Here is an 18,420-nt window from a genome sequence, read left to right as displayed (position 1 = left end):
GTAATTTATTATACAATTTTGACTTTAACTTTTCCCACACTGACATTAATAATCTTCTAATAAAGTGACTTAAAAAAGTCTCATGAGACTTAACCTTCTCATACCACATATAAGCATGCCAACCCATTTGCAAATCATGTCCTTCAAGATACAAAATTCTCTTATTTCGCAAGGTTATCCATTCTTTAAGCCAAGTTAAAATAGACGCCTGATAATACAACATCCAATCAGGAAGACCAAAACCCCCATTCTTTTTGGTTTCCTGAAGCATTTTTAGTTTAATCCTTGCTTTCTTTTTTCCCCAAATAAATCTCGAAATTTGAAAATTTAAATCCTCAAAATTTTTTTTATCAATTTTTATGGGAATCATTTGGAACAAAAACAAGAGTTTTGGTAGTATATTCATTTTAACAAATGCTATTCTGCCCATCAAAGACAATTGTAAATTGGCCCATCTTTCCAGATCATCTTTAATATCCTTCAGTAATTTATCATAATTGCCTTCTTTCAAAGTTGTGCATTTAGCTGTAAGATAAATTCCCAAGTATTTAACCTTTTTAACAATCTGCAAGTCCACTTGTTCTTGGAGTCTTTTTTTCTGATCTTGCATAAGATTTTTAACTAAAAGTTTCATTTTTTTCTTTATTTATTTTCATCTCCGTGACCTCACCATAGTCTTCAATCCGTTGTAAAAGTTTAGGGATTGTTACAAAAGGTTCCTCTATTATAAAGACCAAATAATCTGCGAATGCTTGCAATGTCTAATTTTCATCCCTAACTTTAGTACCTTTAATGTTCTCGTCATCCTTAACATTTCTATTCAAGACCTCTAAAGTCAAAATGAACAATAGGGGTGACAACGGGCATCCTTGTCTTGTACCCTTTTGTATCTCTATAGCCCTTGTAAGTTCTCCATTAATTACAATCCTGGCCAATTGTCTTTGATAGATGCTTGATATCGCATTCATGAATTTTCCCCAAACTCCATTTGATCCATCTGTTGCTTCATGAATTGCCAATTAACATTATCAAAGGCTTTCTGGACATCTAAAAACAGGAGAGCCATTGATTTTTCCGTGTGTGTCTCATAGTATTCTAGGATATCCAAGATAGTCCTCAGGTTGTTCTTCATTTGTCTTTTAGGCAGGAAACCATTTTGGTCTGGATGAATAAAGTCTATTAAAAACTTCTTCAACCTTTCTGCCAATATAATTATATTTCATTGTAATATACATATTACATATCTCAATATAATTGAGATCAGCAGGAGAGGCCCTTCTCCGGGAACCCTCCGTGAAGGATATTAGGAGGGTAAGTACTCGGAGGAGAATTTTCTCTGCGGTGGCACCCAATCTATGGAATGTGCTCCCCAGAGAGGCCCGCCTGGCGCTGTCGTTATTTGTTTTTCGGTGCCAGGCGAAGACCTTTTTATTCAAATGTTTTTTTAATTGTTAATATTATTTATTTATTTATTTATTTTATGCTTGGCCTGGTTGACTCAAATTGTATTGTTTTTATATTGTGTTTATTTATTTATTATTGTGAGCCGCCCCGAGGCTTTGGCGAATGGGGCGGCATAGAAGCCTCCTAAATAAACAAATAAACATATAAATAGGCAAAAATTTTATAGTCCACATTCAGTAATGATATAGGTCTGTAATTTTGAATTTGTGTTAAGTCCATATCTTCTTTCAGTATTAATGTGATATTTGCCTCTGTCCAGGTATCTGGTATTTTAGAATTTAACAATGCTTCATTACATATATCTTTAAGAAATGTAGCAAAAACTCCCTCAAAAGATTTATAAAATTCAGCTGGTAATCCATCCGACCAGGGGTTTTATCATTCTTTTGTCGCATGATTGCCTCTGTTATTTCCATAGTTGTTACTTCTTGATTCAATCATTTTTGATACTTTTCTGGTAGTTTTGGTAAATCTCCCTTTCTTGTTCAAAATCTCCTCCTTCCCGTATAACCTTGCAAAAAAATCTTCAGCTATTTTCTTAATTTGTGTATTTTGTACCTGTAGTCGTCCTTCTTCATCTTTCAGTTTCGAAATCAATCTCTTCTCTCTTTCTTTTTTTACTTTATATGCTAGCCATCTCCCCGGTTTATTAGCATTTTCAAAAAAATTCTGTTTAGCCAGTTTCATTTGTTTAGTAAGTTCATTTGTATCCAAGAGATTCAATTTGTCCTTTAAAGTATTCATTTGGACCTTAAGATTTTTTTTTGTTGGATCCTCCTACAGTTCTTGTTCCCGTTTCCTCAGTTCTTCTACTAATGTTGTTTGCTCTTGCTTTTTCATTTTACCTTCCTAATATCTTTCACGGAGGGCTCCCGGAGAAGGGCCTCTGCCGCCGATCTCAAGGGGCGGGAGGGCACATATGGACGCAAGCACTCCTTTAGGTAACCAGATCCCAAGCTGTTAAAGGCTTTGTAGGTGATAAGCAGCACCTTGAATTGGGCCCAGACTTCAATGGGGAGCCAGTGAAGCTGACGGAGGACTGGAGTCATGTGCGCACAATGCCCAGTCCCCATCAGCAACCTGGCAGCTCTATTTTGCACCATCTGAAGTATCCGGACCGTCTTCAAGGGCAGCTCCACGTACAATGCGTTACAGAATGCTAATTGGGAAGTAACCAATGCATGTGTCACTGTCACCAGGCAATCGTCCTCCAGGTAGGGACGCAGCTGATGGATCAGCCAAAGCTGAAGGAAAGTGCTCCTCGCCACCTCTGTTACTTGAGCTTCCAACGATAGCTCTGGGTCGAGGAGCACTCCCAAGCTGCGGACCCTGTCCTTAAGAGGGAGTGCTACCCCATTCAGGACAAGGTCAAGGTCCCCCACCCCGAAGCCCGACCCACCTACCAACAGGACCTCCGTCTTGTCTGGACTGCGCTTCAGTTTATTGGCCCTCATCCAGCCCATTACCTTGGCCAGGCACCGGTTCAGTACAGCCACTGCCTCACCTGGATTGGTTGAAAAAGAGAGGTAGAGCTGGGTATCATCAGCATACTGATGATTCCGCAGCCCACACCTCCTAATGACCTCTCCCAGCGGTTTCATGGAGATGTTAAATAGCAGGGGGGACAAAATGGATCCCTGCGGAACTCCATGGCATAGCTGCCATGGCACAGAGCCATAGTCCCCCAGCACCACCTTCTGGAATCAGCCATTGAGATAGGAGTGGAACCACTGCAAACCAGTGCCTCCTACCCCCAATCCCGCTAGCCTATCCAGAAGGATACCATGGTCAATGGTATCTAAAGCCACTGAGAGGACCAACACAGACGCACTCTCCCTGTCTCTCTCCCTGCACAGGTCATCATACAGGGCGACCAAGGCAGATTCAATACCATTCCCGGGTCTGAAGCTGGACTGAAATGGGTCCAGATAAGCTAGAAATATATGATGGATAAAATCAATACCACTGACTGCAGATAGTCCTGATAGCTCATTCTTATATTTTTTCGAGGGACCTGGAAACCAGTGAAACTCAAACTTGGCAAGGGTTTACAAGTTACTCCTTGAAGTTCAGCCCCACACATGTCCATATCAGATTATAAGCTTCCCCTATTTTCAGTGTGAAAGATGGGTACTTGGTTGCACATTCAAAAGTATTCTGTCTTGTCTCACGGATTAAAGAATGTCTTTTTAAGTATGCATTTTTCATGTGTATTTTTTGAAGGTTCACATTTTTCATGTGTATTTCCTCACAAAAGCACCACAGACTTAAGACAGTATGAGCACTGACTACTGTAATGATTTAAAGTGTTATGTGTGTGTTCCTTTAAATGGTGGTAAGTTTCAGAAGAGCAAAGGGGGTAAAAGAGGGGGATGAATGAGCGAGGTGATTGGCTGGTGACTGAGAGCTTGGATATGTGTGAAGAGAGGAGAGAGCAGAAAAGAGAGAAAAGAGAGGAGAAGTCAAGTCAATCTTTATTTGCATTTGCCAGATGATTTAGCATATAAAATATAAATGTTAAAAATAAAAATATAATATAAGCAGATAAGATGTACAAAGTTTACATCTTCTAAAATTACCTTAGATATTCCATAATTTATATTAGGTAACACTACCAAAGTTATTGGATAATTCATTGTACATAGCCTCTCAGGACTTGTAGAAGTTAGAAGCATGAAACAAAAGTAGACCTTATTTTAAAGCATTGGCTAGGAGTCTTGCAGTTTTCATCATGACCTGTTTGTTTTGATCTGCTAAAAGGCAAGTCAGATATGCAGAAGCAGGTTGCCCTGGAATAGGTAGCAGTAAGGGAGTAATCACCTCAGCCCTTAGGTGTTTATAAAAATGGCAAAAATTGCTGTCTTGAGACTTTTGTATACGGTGGGATAAAATGCTCCAAATAAATAATAAATAAATAAATAAATAAATAAATACATGCTACTGTTTCAATAGTAAATACATGCTACTGTTTCAACATGGACATAAGCGAGTTCCCAAGGGGATTATTTTAAATTGACCCTTGAGTATGACTGTGGCAAAAATATTGAGTCTTGCATATGTGAAAGCTCATTTATATTTTGGCACAGTTAACTTTTGCAAATACTTTATCAAAGGACCAGAGAGGGAAATGTCCAAACCATGGTTTTGTTTGGTTTGGTTTGGTTTTGCAGTAGCTAGATTATTCAGTTGTTCAATGTCATATAGCTGCTATTTGATTAAGGCTTTTGCTTTGCTGAAGCCTAACTTCAATAAGTGCTGGGGTGATAGACCCATAAAGTGAAGTTTTGTGATCCAAAGCACTTTTGTGGGAATATTGCAAGATTAAAGAGCGTAAACAAGTGAGGGTCGACTACAGTTAGAGTCAGAAATTAAGTGACCTGCAAGTTGACGGTAGAGAGGTTAGCTTCCATGTGCAGCAAGGCATTTGGGACACAACAAGGAACCTTATAAATTTATCTCAAGAGCTTAGACTGAACAGCTTAAACAATCTAACATATGCATTCACCAGATTCTGGACACCATAAAGTGGCTGTGCTAGAGATTTAGCCCTTCACATTTCATGTGATGATGGTATATAGCTGCCTCCTAAGTAAATGCGTGTCAATAATTTTGAACTCTGAGATGCCTTTTCCACCACATCTTTCTGATGGGCTGAGCAGGACCTTGTTGATTGAAAATCCACTCCAAGATATTTAAAAGCTTTGACTTGTTTGATTGACTGGTAATCCACAGAACATCTGTGGATCCTGGGACTTCTAGAAAACACCATGACTTTAGATTTGTCGTAATTAACAGCCACATGTTCTTCATGACAATACTTGGAGAATGCCCTCAGCCATCTTCTTAATCTCACTTTTGTTTGGGATAGGAATACAGCATCATCTGTGTACAGGAGAATGGAAATAGGTTTTGTAGCCAATTCAGGGGCATGGAATGCTGGAAAAGTTAGGTTCCTGACAAAATGGCATTGTTATATATAAATGAAGCCATCCAGGAGCCAGGATGCATCCTTTGTATTCCCTTTGTAACAAGCGCAGGGCCAAGAGAGAGAGAAGGCAAAAAGTTATTCATTTGTCAGCAGTTAACAGTCAGAGTTGTGGTCATTCAGCAGTCTGCACCTTCTGAAGAGGAGCTTTCTCATTAGAATCTCATAGAGTGGTGTGAAAAGCATTTAAGATTCAAAAGGAAAAGGAAGGAAGTAGATTACTTAGAGGACATATGAGTGACCAAGGGGAGTCAAAACTTAATATTGTCAAGTATTATAAGGGTGTGAGAGATAGATGCTTACAGTAACCTGAGTGTGAAGGGAAAGAGTGTGATATCTCAGTCAGAAGTTGTTATTGTACATTGTTTTGTTCACTAAAGAAATAAGTTATAACAACCATGTATTTTGCTTGTGCTTGGATTTCTGAAGGGCAAATGGGATAAATTGTGGTCCTAAATGAATTGAAACAAATTGATCATACAACCCTAATTAATACAAAATAAGTTGTGAAAAATAAATGGTTCTTTGTGAAGCTTTATAAAAGAACAAACTTTATGCAGCTATGCATGAGACAAAGCTGTGATATTATTTACACAGTCAGTTATCCTGAATTATTAAGCTCCTTAATCTAATTTGTATTTTTGGTTCATCTGCATGCTGAAACATGGGAAATGAAACTATGGATGAAGCAACCTGGAAAGCGAACAAAGGAATGTATCTGCAACACTCTTGGTTTCTTTTGTATTAACAAACTCTAAAACAAACACAGGTGCCCTGATTTTGTAAACATGAATGCATATGGCCAACACTTGTTATAAGACCTGCAATATATTAGGTAGTGGCTTGCCTGTTGCTTAATAACCACACTTAAGGACGTATCCTAATTGCATTCAGGGATGGCCATATTAGCTTATTTCCAGTTTGTGTCAGTTTCACAAGTCCTTTCTACCCTGTTGAAATAATCCTGAATATTCAAATCCAAATTGCCATTTTGATTTGTTCATATATATTTGCATATTTTCCTCTGAAATACAAAATTTTGTATATATCTTCACCTAATGTACATTTTTGTTCACACTTTGCATCACAAAATTTGGAGAGCTTTGCAATCCAAAGGAAATTGTATGCCAATCTGATTGTTAGTTTGGGAAGTGTAAATTAGGTCATTTTGCTTAGAACTGTGACTGATTAAATTTTCCAGAAACCATAGATACAGTTTCATATCATAACCTATCAATAATTAATTGAGAAGTATTTATTAGTAGGGAAATCTGGGAAATCTCCTTTCATAAAGGGGGTTTAAGAACATGTAAAAACACCAGTGATGTGAAATATAAAGCAGTTGTGGCTTCTTCTGGCAATTCTGTCAGGGCTTTCAGTCTATTCGTCCATTTCTGCTATAGCAGGAAGGACTCCAGGTGTTCTGTAAAACAAAGAGGGCAAGCAGTAGATGAAGAGGGCAAGGGCACAAATGGAAGCAAGAAACCTCATGTTCTTGACTTGTGTTTGTTGCTGATTTTGGAGTTACAGAGATGTCTGGGTTGCAAACATATAGCAATATGTCCTAAGAGATGCACCTGGAACTCAGTAGGACTTCTCAAGCATGTTTAGGATCAGGCTGTGTTTTCTCATCTTTTCTGTTCCATGCTTCTCTTAGCAATAATTGTGAGGCTCAGTAGATTGCCCTTAACGAATTTCATAAAGCAATCAAAATATCACTGTCATATTGCCAGAGGGGATAAGGGGAAGAAAACAGAGGATTACGCAGACTGAACTATCAGGTTGGCTTTGGTTTTACAGATTAGATTCTTTATGATGAAGGGCATTCTGTCATGATCATAATAAATGCCAGACATGAGACAAATGGTTTGGTTCTGTAGCTAGAGAATTACTTTGGAGTCAAGGGAGGTGTAGGCATTGTAAACCATCCTTCAGTTGTCATGTTGGTATTGTTATAGTGTAGTATGTCTACAACAATAAGAGGGAAAACAACCGAGCCCAAACTTGTAGAAATTCTGTTCAACCCCAGCAATAGCCAGTTGAGCTCCATCCAGTCAATGGAAGTCAGTAGGATTTAAATCTGCCTAAATGGAAATATGCTAGTGTTAACAAACTATGGATAGTTAAACACTCTGCCCATTGGCACAGATACAATCTGTAACTTTTTTGGCACTGAGGCATGTACGTAGCTCGTATCAAGTGTGAGTACACCATTAGACTATGTTTGTGCTTCCATGTTTGCAACATCAAGTGATGGCTTCCATGTGTGAAACGGCTATTGCAAATTATCTACTGCCAACAGTGCCTTGCATTACTCAGGCACAATAGTTTTCATTGGAGGAAATATGAGTCACTGAATTAGCAGAAACTGGGTGATGTGCATGCACATGTGATCTGTGATTCAGAATTTAGAAAATAAAAATGGTGCTGTATGATACCTCACTTGAAATGGACTAAAGTGGTGCAATCCAGTCCAGCTGCCTCACTATTGATTGGGACGTGAAGACTGGCTCTAAGAAAAAATGTTTACATTACATGTCTACATACAGGCAGTTTCCAGGTTAAAAACAAGTCCTATTCCAATTTGTCTTTAAGTTGAATTTGTATGTAGAATCATCCCTCCACATACATGGGGCTTAGGGATGCAGGATCCTCATGAAAGTGGAAAAAGTGCAAATATCTCTAGGCTCCCTGGCTGCCAAATTCACCAGTGCCTCCTCTTTGCAGCAAGGAAATGCCAGAGCGATTTCCTTCTCCAGATGGTTGGGGCAGGAAGGCATGTTTTGGAGGCCTCCCTCTCTCCCCTTTCACTTTCCCCCTCTCTCTATGGTGATGATGATTTTCTGCAATAATTTTAAAAAATGAATAGACTTCATGGCAGTTTGTTCATAACTACGGGTTGTTTGTAACTCAGATGTTCATTACTTGGGAACTGCCCATAACTATGTTGAGCAGGGCTTTGCTGAATGTTCACCCATGTTATTTTTCAGGGCAAAAGTGTTGCTTTGGAAGAGGGTATATGCAGTTTTCCCCTAAAGAGCAATGAGAATGATCATCTTTTTCTGAGCCTGCTTGCTGCCATTATTCCCCCAATTTGATGTTGCCCTGACACAATTTGTTCTTATGCTTACTGGGTTGGAATACTGCCTTGGAATAGCCCCATGGGTGATCCCAACCAGTGGAGGATTATGTAATGAATGGGATTATGTTGCTTTACTGAGTAACTAATTAGATCTGGATGTATAATGACAATGCTTAGGGCAAATCAAGCAGCCTTTGGGAAGCATCAGCCTCACTCTTAGTGAGTGAATATTTTCAGTTCTTTTTGTTGCAATGTGAATAAAATTGTTGAAGGGGAGAACATTTTTGATTCTGCCAAAAATGTTTGCAAAAGACACTCCCCTTTTGGCTCGTCCTGGTGCGTTGGATTACAGCTGTACTGTACATTTGTTTGCTTTTCTTTTTTATTGTTTTAAAAATTATTAGTAAAAGTATACATTAAAAACTATAAATGAAATCATCCATTTAACATTAGACACCTTATGAATATGCACCATAATGTGTAGTTACTTAATTGTGATCAATATGTAGGAAATACTCAGTGGCATTCTATACTGCTTCATATAAAACGTTTAACCTTGGGAAAACAACTAGAGATGATGATGAACAGCAAGAAAGATAATACTGAAATATTTCATTGAATAACTTATATTCAGTGGCCAAAAGACAAATAGCTTTGCATCATGTTGAACAGAGTAAGATAAGCAGATGATAAGCAATTGGTAGGGCAAACATACCGTATATGAGCAGGAGGACACACGGGAGCACAAAGAAGTCAGGTACATTAATGGAGTTAAAGCGATGGTCTTCAATGCTATTGATTTTATTATTCACTGACCTAATAACTGTTCTCCTGACATAATTTTCTGTGCTAACACTGGGTATTCTTTTATATCATCACCCATGAATGAAATATACCCCAAAGAGTATCCAAACAATAGTGCATGAAGAACCTCAAAAACCAGCTCAGTGTATCTATGTAAGAGCGTGGAAGGCAAAATTCTGTTGCCCCCTGCCCTCAATGCACATCAGCCTCCAAACTCTGTTTTCAGCCTTCTAGATAAAGGGATGGAGAGGGGGCTGGGGCTCCAATAGGACTTGGTATAAGTCCCTGCCCCTAGCCCTGTCTTTTCCCTGCCTCTTGGCATGCATGTTTTCCTTTCATCAAACAACCCTGGAGGGCTAGCCAACTCAGGATCTTGGAGCTAAGACTCTGAATAATCCTATGTCTCCACCAAGAAGGTCATAGCATTGCACCCTAACTGTCATGAGCTAAGTGTCCCCTCCCAAACGAGACAAGCACTTCAGTAATTATTAAAAGAGTCTTTACTCCATACAGAAACAACGTATTCACAAGCCTCAAAACACACACTCCAGGTGGAAAGTTGACCCCTCGCTTTGCCCCTATTTACCCAAAGCTTTGTTTATGAACCCTTCAAGGCTGATCTCTGGAGGGGAGTGTACTATGGAAGCGGGCAAGCCAATGCTCTTCCCATTGAGCCTTTAATAGGTCCAGCAGGTGAGTGTGTCAATGGGCCCTTGCAACCATGTCTCCAGGGGTGTCAAGATCTCCTCTGGAGAACCCCTCCCCAGCCTGTTCTCCGCTGGCTTCTTTCCCACAGTCAGGAGGGGGTGGGGGCTCAGTGGTTGTCCTTGAAGTGCTTTGATCCAGAGTTGGCTCAGGCTGGTTCACCAGGAGGTTTTGGGCAGCCGGAGCCTTGCTAGTCTCAACAACTCCAATATCAGAGTGAGAACTCTGAGCCACTGCTGGTTTCAGCTATCCACTCCCCTTCCTCCAAGTCTGAGCCACCATTCCCACCAAAGCCCTCCATCTCTTGTGTGCTCCTGGGAATCTCATCTGAGCACGCTCATACAACACTAACAGTATGGATTGAATGCCATATTTTATGGACTCCCTGCTAGACAGGAGTCATCATTTAGTTTTATGGACACATACACATTTTGAACCTATACCTTAATTATTTTATTTTTTCCATTTGTATCCTCCCATTTCCCTCCAAGGAGTTTAGATTAGTACTTTTGTTTGAGAACAACACTGTCAAGTTAGCCTGCACATGACATGCCCAAGGCCATCCGCTGAGATTTTTATCTGAGAACATGCATCTGAATTTCTCACTCCGGAGTCATACACTGTAACCTCTCCATTCTCAGACTGTGAGCATCCTGAGCCATGATGTGAAGACATGTGGAACATTTGTGTGAAGTTCCCAAAAGTGTGAGAATTCTATAGCAAGCAGAACATTGTTCCTCCCCCTCCCAGCAAACCTGCTGCTTTATTCTAATATTGTTCTCCTGTATGTGGCTTTAGGAAGGATCGAAGATTTATCACTCTTCTAAAGTTAATATGCAAGATTTAGCCATCCCTAAATTCATAACATGCATCAGTAGGTTGTATGTATGTGATGGCATCATAAGTGTTTTCCCACCCTCTCTAGTGGAATAGATAGATGTTGGTAGTCATGTGGAGGGGAGCTGTGTTAAAAATAATGCTGAGAAACATTATTATACCTACTCACCAAATTATTTTTTAAAGTCTGCATGGTACAATGGTAAAAACCAAGTCTGTAGACTTTAAGACGCACTATGAAGTCTACAAAATTTCATGTAAGAAATAACTCTTACAAAGGTCAGAAGTTAACCTTTGTTAAGGCTTTGTTAGAGTGGAGCAGGTATAGAGGAAACCTGATGCGCGTGAAATGATGAACAACAGAAAGAACCTAGTCTATTCCAGGAAAGTGATCAGGTTTAGTTTAAAATGATAGTTCCAGATATGCCTGAATATTTCATAGCCTTTAATGTGTTTATTTGCATATCTGAAGCATTGTTGATTCCATGTGAAGTGCTACTTCATGATCTTTAAACACATGCAGAGGTTTAACTTGCTGAAACACCCTTTCTTGAATGTGTCATGGTTGTGGTTTACCTTGTTCTTGTTGCCAAAGATATGATGAGTGTAATTTTAAAAAGCAAAAGCTTCAGCATGCGTGTAAAACTTCCCTTTTTTCCCCCTTTGAGGAGAGATTAATTGAAATCTCAAGTGTCAGTTTGACACAATTACCAAACATATTGCAGAACATGAACAATACTGTCAAGTGACATCGCTGACGGTAGGGAACTCCCTCCCCAAAAGAAAAGCCCTCAAAACCACAGCCTGAATAAATAGTTTGCATTCTGTGTCTCATGTCAAGAACGTTTTGAAGTGTGGATGGCAATTTGACAACAGGTCTCTCACAGCCATTCAGCAAATGGAAGAAGACAAAAACCTGAGAGAACTTGTGTAATTTTGAGTGGTTTTGTAAACAGGAATAATTCATATAAGGCAAACAGTGTTTCAAAATGACATTGTAATTAATATGAATCCCCAAGTGAAGGACTATGGCAGACTCTTTAGGTCTATATGTAAGAAAATCAGCTAGATTACACTTCCTGCTAAAGCTTCTCATTAAAATTATGGTCCTCTTGATACCACTTGGATTCAACATGCTCATTAAATAAGCCTTGCTTTTTCCCCAGGGGAAGAATGATGGTTTGAATCTGATCTTACATGTTAGTATTTCCCATAAAAATTGTCTTCACTATTTGTCTTTTAGCACAGTGGTTTTCAAACCACATTCTTGGAAACACTGGAGTTTCTCAAGTTAGAAAGACAGTAATAGAGGGCACGGTCCCTTAAAAGACGGTTACTCCTTGCTTGTAGACTTTTTACTTGCCCCTGTTGTTCTGTGCTTGTTCACATGAGGCAGAAATGATCAGCGGACCCAGCAAGGCAGAAGGGAATCCATTCAGACTGGTGGTCAGAGGCTGAAGCAAGCAGATAACATGGTGAAAGGAAGATGATCTTGTCTGATTATGCAGACTGATTATGTGATCTAAGACATGGTGAGTCAATTGCAAGGCTCTAGGAGCTGATTTCTCACCATGTTCAGTGGAACTTATGCTCAGCTAGATGAGTGTATTTAGGGCTGAAGCCTGAATATCAGTACTTATGAAACTAGCAAAAAGAAACATGCATGCCTATGTTTTGCACACATGAGAGAGTACCTCCTCTAAGATGCTGAAAAGAGAGAAGTTGCATTCTCGCCTTCCAAATCATTGTTCCCCCCAGGCAATTTTATGCAGATTCAGTTATTAATTACTGGAAAACTGATATGGTTAAGTTTCTCTACCTGGGTAACAGCCAGTTACCCAAGTAATAATATTTTCCAGAATCACCTCTGTTTCAGCTCTGTAAATGGCTCATTTAACACTGTTTTAAGAAAATGTTTGTCCATACCCATGCATAACACACACCGCATCTTCGCTCTACTCCATGTTGTGTGTGTGTGTGTGTGTGTGTGTGTGTGTTCTTGCTCTGATAGTTTCCTGTCTTTGTCTGAGACACATGAGATTCAAGGTGAGTGAGAGAGAACAAATCCTTTAAGGTAATTCTGTCACTCACCTCATCTTCATAATCTTTCCTTAGCTTCCTCTGCCTTCTAACCCTGCTATTGATCGTGTCACAGGCTACAGTAGACCAAGGCAGGGGGCTGAAAACCTTTCCGAACAGCAGTTGCCAGCCTGCCTGTTGCAGCTTGAAGAAGAAAATCATGCTGTGAAAACAATCAGTGCATTTGCTTTAGATCTAAGTGATTCCAACTAGGTCGATGCTTCATGCTGATGTGTTGAAAACATTTAAAAAATTTCTCAGAGTTTGATTTCATCTGAAACATTACAGCATGTGTCTGACTGTCTGAAGTTGTTATTTTGCACTAATGTAGCAGACAACTGCTTCTCCCCATAAACACAAAGAGGGTGTAGGCCATCTTTGTCTCAATAGCTTTAGGTTCCAAGATTTTTACATTGGAGAGGATTTTTCCCCCTGTTTTTTTGTTGTAAGATGTGCTACTTCGTATCAACCTTTCCATAGCATTGCTTCATTGTATGAGGAGGAAGAAAGAGTTATGTTTCTGTTTTTCCAGAATGTAAATGAAAACACAGCCATGACACGCTGCCTTTCCTCTGCCTTCAGTCTTTTGTTTGATTTTTCATTGAGACAGATCTGTCCATTCACAAGAAACAGGAAATAATTTATGTTCTTGAAACATATCCTTCCATCTTCCATGCATTATCATTTGCTTCAGAAATAATTGGCTTGATTCTCCCACAGCTTGAGATCAAGTAGCAAATGAGGCATTGCCAAAAGAGCTACCCATCTCCAAATTAATATTTATTCACTCTCTGAGAGTGGCAGGCCCCTAGGATGCTCTTTCACTACCAGCAGTCAGTATCACAATTACCTTCTAAACTGCAGAGAGAAACTACCAGCTGCAACTCATCTTGCTTTCTTTGAACATCTGAAGCTTCCCCCTGGTGTCTTGGAGATCTAGAGGCACAATCCACAGTCATTTGAATGGGGTTTGTGCAGGGGTTGGTATTGCTAGAAGGCATATATAAAATGTGCATGGCATTAGGCATTTGGCTTGATTTTGTAAGACTTGCTTGTAGCCAGCAAGTCTGGTTAAGCATCCTTGAATCCACCATTTAGCGTAATTGTCAATATTAAAAAGCAAAACAAAAGAAAAAAGTTAAATTCAGAGCTAAATTAAATAATAGAAAGGATACAAAATAATTTGAAGCATTATGAAGACATTATTATAAATAGTTTAAATGCTTATTGATAATAAAATTAAAATAGGAAGGCAAAATGGCATGGATGATGAGTGGATTCTCATGGATTATTTCTCATTTTCCCCCTCATTGTCCAGTGGATGGTTTATTTCCACCTGTTGCTTTTCTTACATTCTTAGAGTTTTTCCACCCTGTTTTCTTTAATTTGAACAATTCAGACCCAGAAGGAACACACTCTCTTGGGTACTGTTGCCATCCTTCCTTTTCTGTTATACTATACAAGAACATTCTTCTGTTGTTTCAGCAGGAAATAACAAAACAAATACTCGCCTTGAGCTATATTATTGAGTTTTAGAACCAAAGCAGGGGAAAAAATGCATCCCTTGTTTTAACAGAAGATGTACAGCGGGGAAACTCATCTTCAACTCGTTTTAGTATGTAGAGTGTGTGGCATATTCTACTTTTGCTGGCAAATGGAGAATTAATCCAGTCCCTGGTGTAAACATTGGTAATGGAGTTCATATGCATATTTTCCTGAATGCTGTGAAATTTACAAATGTCATTTTAGCAGCCTAAACTTCTAAAACAGTTACCTCAAAACAATGGAAATAGTGGAGCCAATAAGAGTAAAGCAATGGAAGAAATAATTCTGAAGTGTCACCTTCTTGGGAGCATTTCATTTATTTTAAATATGAACTTCCTGGGTCTCCTGCTGAAATACTAGTTACACTTTAAATGTGCTACCAAGAGCCCTATTTCTAAAGAATTTATGTATTTAATTTATGTAGTCTACTTGTCAGGTTATTAGGTTGCTCCATTTCCTTCTTCTCTGGGCAGAAGCTAAAGGGGTGGTGGTGGGGGAATCGGCATATGATGAGCTGTTTCTGCTGTTTCATGTTAACTGCAGGTTGCAGTAGTTCAATGGACAATGAAAAAGCTTTTGCCTGCAATTGTTACTGAAAGCCTAGAACTTGCAACTATGCTGTTCAATGAAATAACTAGGCCTATATAACTGAAAAAAGCTTCTATCACAGAGATTCTCTTACTTCTGAAGAGCATTTCTGTATGAAGCTGTTAATAGACTGTTAGTACACATTATCTTTCTTTTAAAAAATCACAGATTAATATCTGAGGACTACACCAGTAGTGCTTCCTTTCCCACTTTTCTGTTATGTAACCTCTAGGTGGCACAAGAGAAATCCCCAAAGGAAATCCTGTTTTATTTTGCTTTCACGTTTTTCCTGCTCTATACAAGTTTTCCAGAAGTGCTGGTTAGGTACAGGCACAAAATTGGAGTATCACGATGTTATCTAAAGAACCCATAAAGAGTAAAGAATCCATAGGAAATGATGAGTACACAAGAAATGCTTTGTGTGGAAAAGCCCTATTTTAGGGTTAGGGTTACTGACCCTGGGGACAATATCACAGAGCTCTTTGCATTGTTTTTATTGTTCAACACTGATGTGGTTGTTCCCTGACTGTTTTAAATGCAACATGGGAAAAAGTGTTTAATAGGCAGAGAGTCTAACTTCTATGTAGTTTTTAACTTCATCTTCTTAGCTTCATGTCATGTGGGCTCTCCTTTGTCCAATGTTAGCCAGTATGCCACCATGTTCTACACTTTCTTTTGTATTTGTTAACTGCATTTGGTTCCTATCTCTGTGAAGGAAATGAGCACATCTTAGATGCGTGGCATACTTGGAATAGAAAGACATTTCCCCCTTAAGGTGCATGTTTGAAGTTTAGGTTTGATTGAGTTTGATTGAGTGCTACTTTGGGAAGGTTTGCAGCTTGGGGTTGCTCCTTGGCTTAGTACTACTTTGGGATGCTCAAGTGCTTGCAGTATCTAAGAGTACTTTTCCCCAGTTGAAGCTGGTAAGTCAGCTGAGTTTTTCTTTTGGAGAAGACCGACCTGACTATGATCTTCCAAGTCTTGCTAACTTCCGTATCTGACTACTGTAACAGATTCCACACAGGACTGTTCTTACAACGTGACCAGAAACTTCTGTGCAGATATTGAAGAAGGCAGACAGTGTGAAGCTTATAACCCCTGACCTCATATAATTTGTATTGGTTGCCTGTTGTTTTCAAGCTGCTTGTTCTTAGACTAAAAAACTGAAATGGTCTAAAACCTGGGTATGGTAAGGAATTGCATCTTCCACATGTTCCATCTTATATGTTTCAGACAAAATTTAACAATCTGCTTCAGGTTCCATCACTGGGTAAAGTTCAGCAATTGGCTATGAGTAACAGGACTTTTTCTGCTGTGGCAATGCCTTTTCCAGGGGGGCCCACCTAGACCCCAGACATTTTTGTTTTATTGCGGCCTGATTAAAGCAGATTTCTTCCAGGAAGCTTTTGGCTGTGGATAACTCCTGTTGGTTATCATTTCTGCTACTCTTAGCTGGTTTCTCCTGGTTTTCTGCTGCTTGGAAACTGCTTAGCCTTTGTTTTTATCTTTTTTCTATCGTATTTTGATAAGGTAAACTGTGGTAAAACGAGATTAAAAATTTTAACATAAATATGAATGTATTTAGGCCTCACACCTATGCCTGTTTAAATGGGAGTGAACTTGAGGTGCTTACTTCTGAGTAGACTAGCTAGAGTTGCTCTACAGTTATGGACAAAATGGAGGAAAGCAAGGCCATTGGTCAGAATTCCACTTCACGAGGATAACTCTGTGCAGATTGCCAATTGCCAGAACAGATGATTAGTCACTGTGTGGACTGGATCACTGTTTGGATGATTAGTCACTCCAAAAGTTCTGATCTTGGCCAATAATAAAATAGGGTATCTTCTCACATATTTCATATTTAATTATAATATGTATTCTTTAATGAAGGAAATGTATGAATAATTTTCTCATCCCTGCTTATTCTTTGCTCTTCTGCTTTCTTTCTTTCCTTCTTCCTCTCTTTTCTCTGAAAGCCATTTTCTTTTCGCTGTCTCTAGTTTTACTTCTGTCCTGTGTCAAGGTTTGCTTAAGCTTGAAGGTTTTTTAGGCTTGACCAAGCACTGGCAGAGCTATACAGGCAGCTAATGCTGGTGTGTGCTGGGGTGATGGATTAAATAAAGTTAGTGAAATCTTTTCCTCTCTTTAAGACAAAAACAAAACTTTCCGAAAATGCTCAAGGCCGTATTCCATTCTTGTACAAAATTCCCATTGACATGAATGGGCTTGTGATATGTGGAACCATAGCACCAAGCCAAAGTTCATATGTAAAAGACATGTCAATCGCATGTATAAAATACATAATTGTGATGCGGCTTCTTGTCGCACGGGCACTTTCATATCCACCACATATATGTTTAAGAAACTGTACTACATGATGCATGTCTCTCTGCTAGGTGAAAATTTTTTAATATTAAAGTGAAGTGCTCCTCTAGTACATTGTTACCCAATTGTTGCATTTTATTTTATCTGGATGGTAAAAGAAAAGAAGCCAACACCCCGTTGCTTTCTATTAATCTATTAATTAGTTTTCGTCAGGGCACAATCTTGTGGCCTTGCAATATTGTTGAAGGGGGCATGGCATTATTCAGAGACCTACTGATGCATGTTTTGATTCTATGTATGGCTGAATCTTAACATATTAACATTAAAAGAGGGACAAATCTTTGATCCTTCCTAAAGCCACTGCAGAAGAACAACATTAGATGAAAGTATCAGGTTTTCTGAGGGTGGGAAGAACAGGGTTCTGCTCACTATGCAGTGTGCATCAAGGGCAAGAGTGATAGAATTGTGCCCTTTCATATTTGGAGGGCTAAACTGTGTACTTTGAAAAAGGAAAATCTGTTCCTCTTCTAATATTGATAAACACATGAGCAAATTGTACAAAGGACAGGAAAGTAGCAAAGAAGTTTACATGGTTTCATAGAAAAAGTGGCAGGGCTGGTGCCAAGGCAAAAGTTCAGTTTTTCTACTACCAGAATACTGTGATTTATTGATTTAGAAAAATTGTATGCTGTCCATTACTTCCGTCTCTGGACGGTTTACAACATTAATCAGAATAAAATAAATTAACTAAATTAACTATTCCATGCTGGCTGAAAATCCTATAAAATACAAACAATAAAATCCAATTAATACATATTAAAATACTGATCAAATAAAAAGGTCTTGAACTGGTGCTGAAAAACATATAATGATGGCACCAGGCAGACCTCTCTAGGGAGCACATTCCATAGTCATATCCATAGTGATGCCAAGGATGTTTTACTATTTATTGGTTCCACCATGCTTGGGATTAGAATGGGACACTATAACTAGGCGCTATAACAAT

The 18,420-nt window shown here is 39.0% G+C and overlaps 1 protein-coding gene and 1 long non-coding RNA gene across 2 annotated transcripts in view; both read left to right on the top strand.

Moving 5' to 3' along the window:
- Window positions 1-18,420, top strand: part of POU6F2 (POU class 6 homeobox 2) — a 322,643-nt gene that overhangs the window by 22,129 nt on the left and 282,094 nt on the right. The window lies entirely within an intron of this gene.
- LOC123017642 lies at window positions 5,777-17,795 on the top strand. Its single transcript, XR_006413641.1, has 3 exons — window positions 5,777-5,835; window positions 10,193-10,196; window positions 17,784-17,795. It is a non-coding gene; the product is annotated as an uncharacterized LOC123017642 (long non-coding RNA).

Source organism: Varanus komodoensis, unplaced genomic scaffold (assembly GCF_004798865.1).
Source record: "Varanus komodoensis strain SLA01 unplaced genomic scaffold, ASM479886v1 scaffold10, whole genome shotgun sequence".
Classification (NCBI taxonomy): domain Eukaryota; kingdom Metazoa; phylum Chordata; class Lepidosauria; order Squamata; family Varanidae; genus Varanus; species Varanus komodoensis.
Note: the sequence above shows the minus strand (reverse complement) of the source record. Positions and strands in the feature narration are given on the sequence as shown.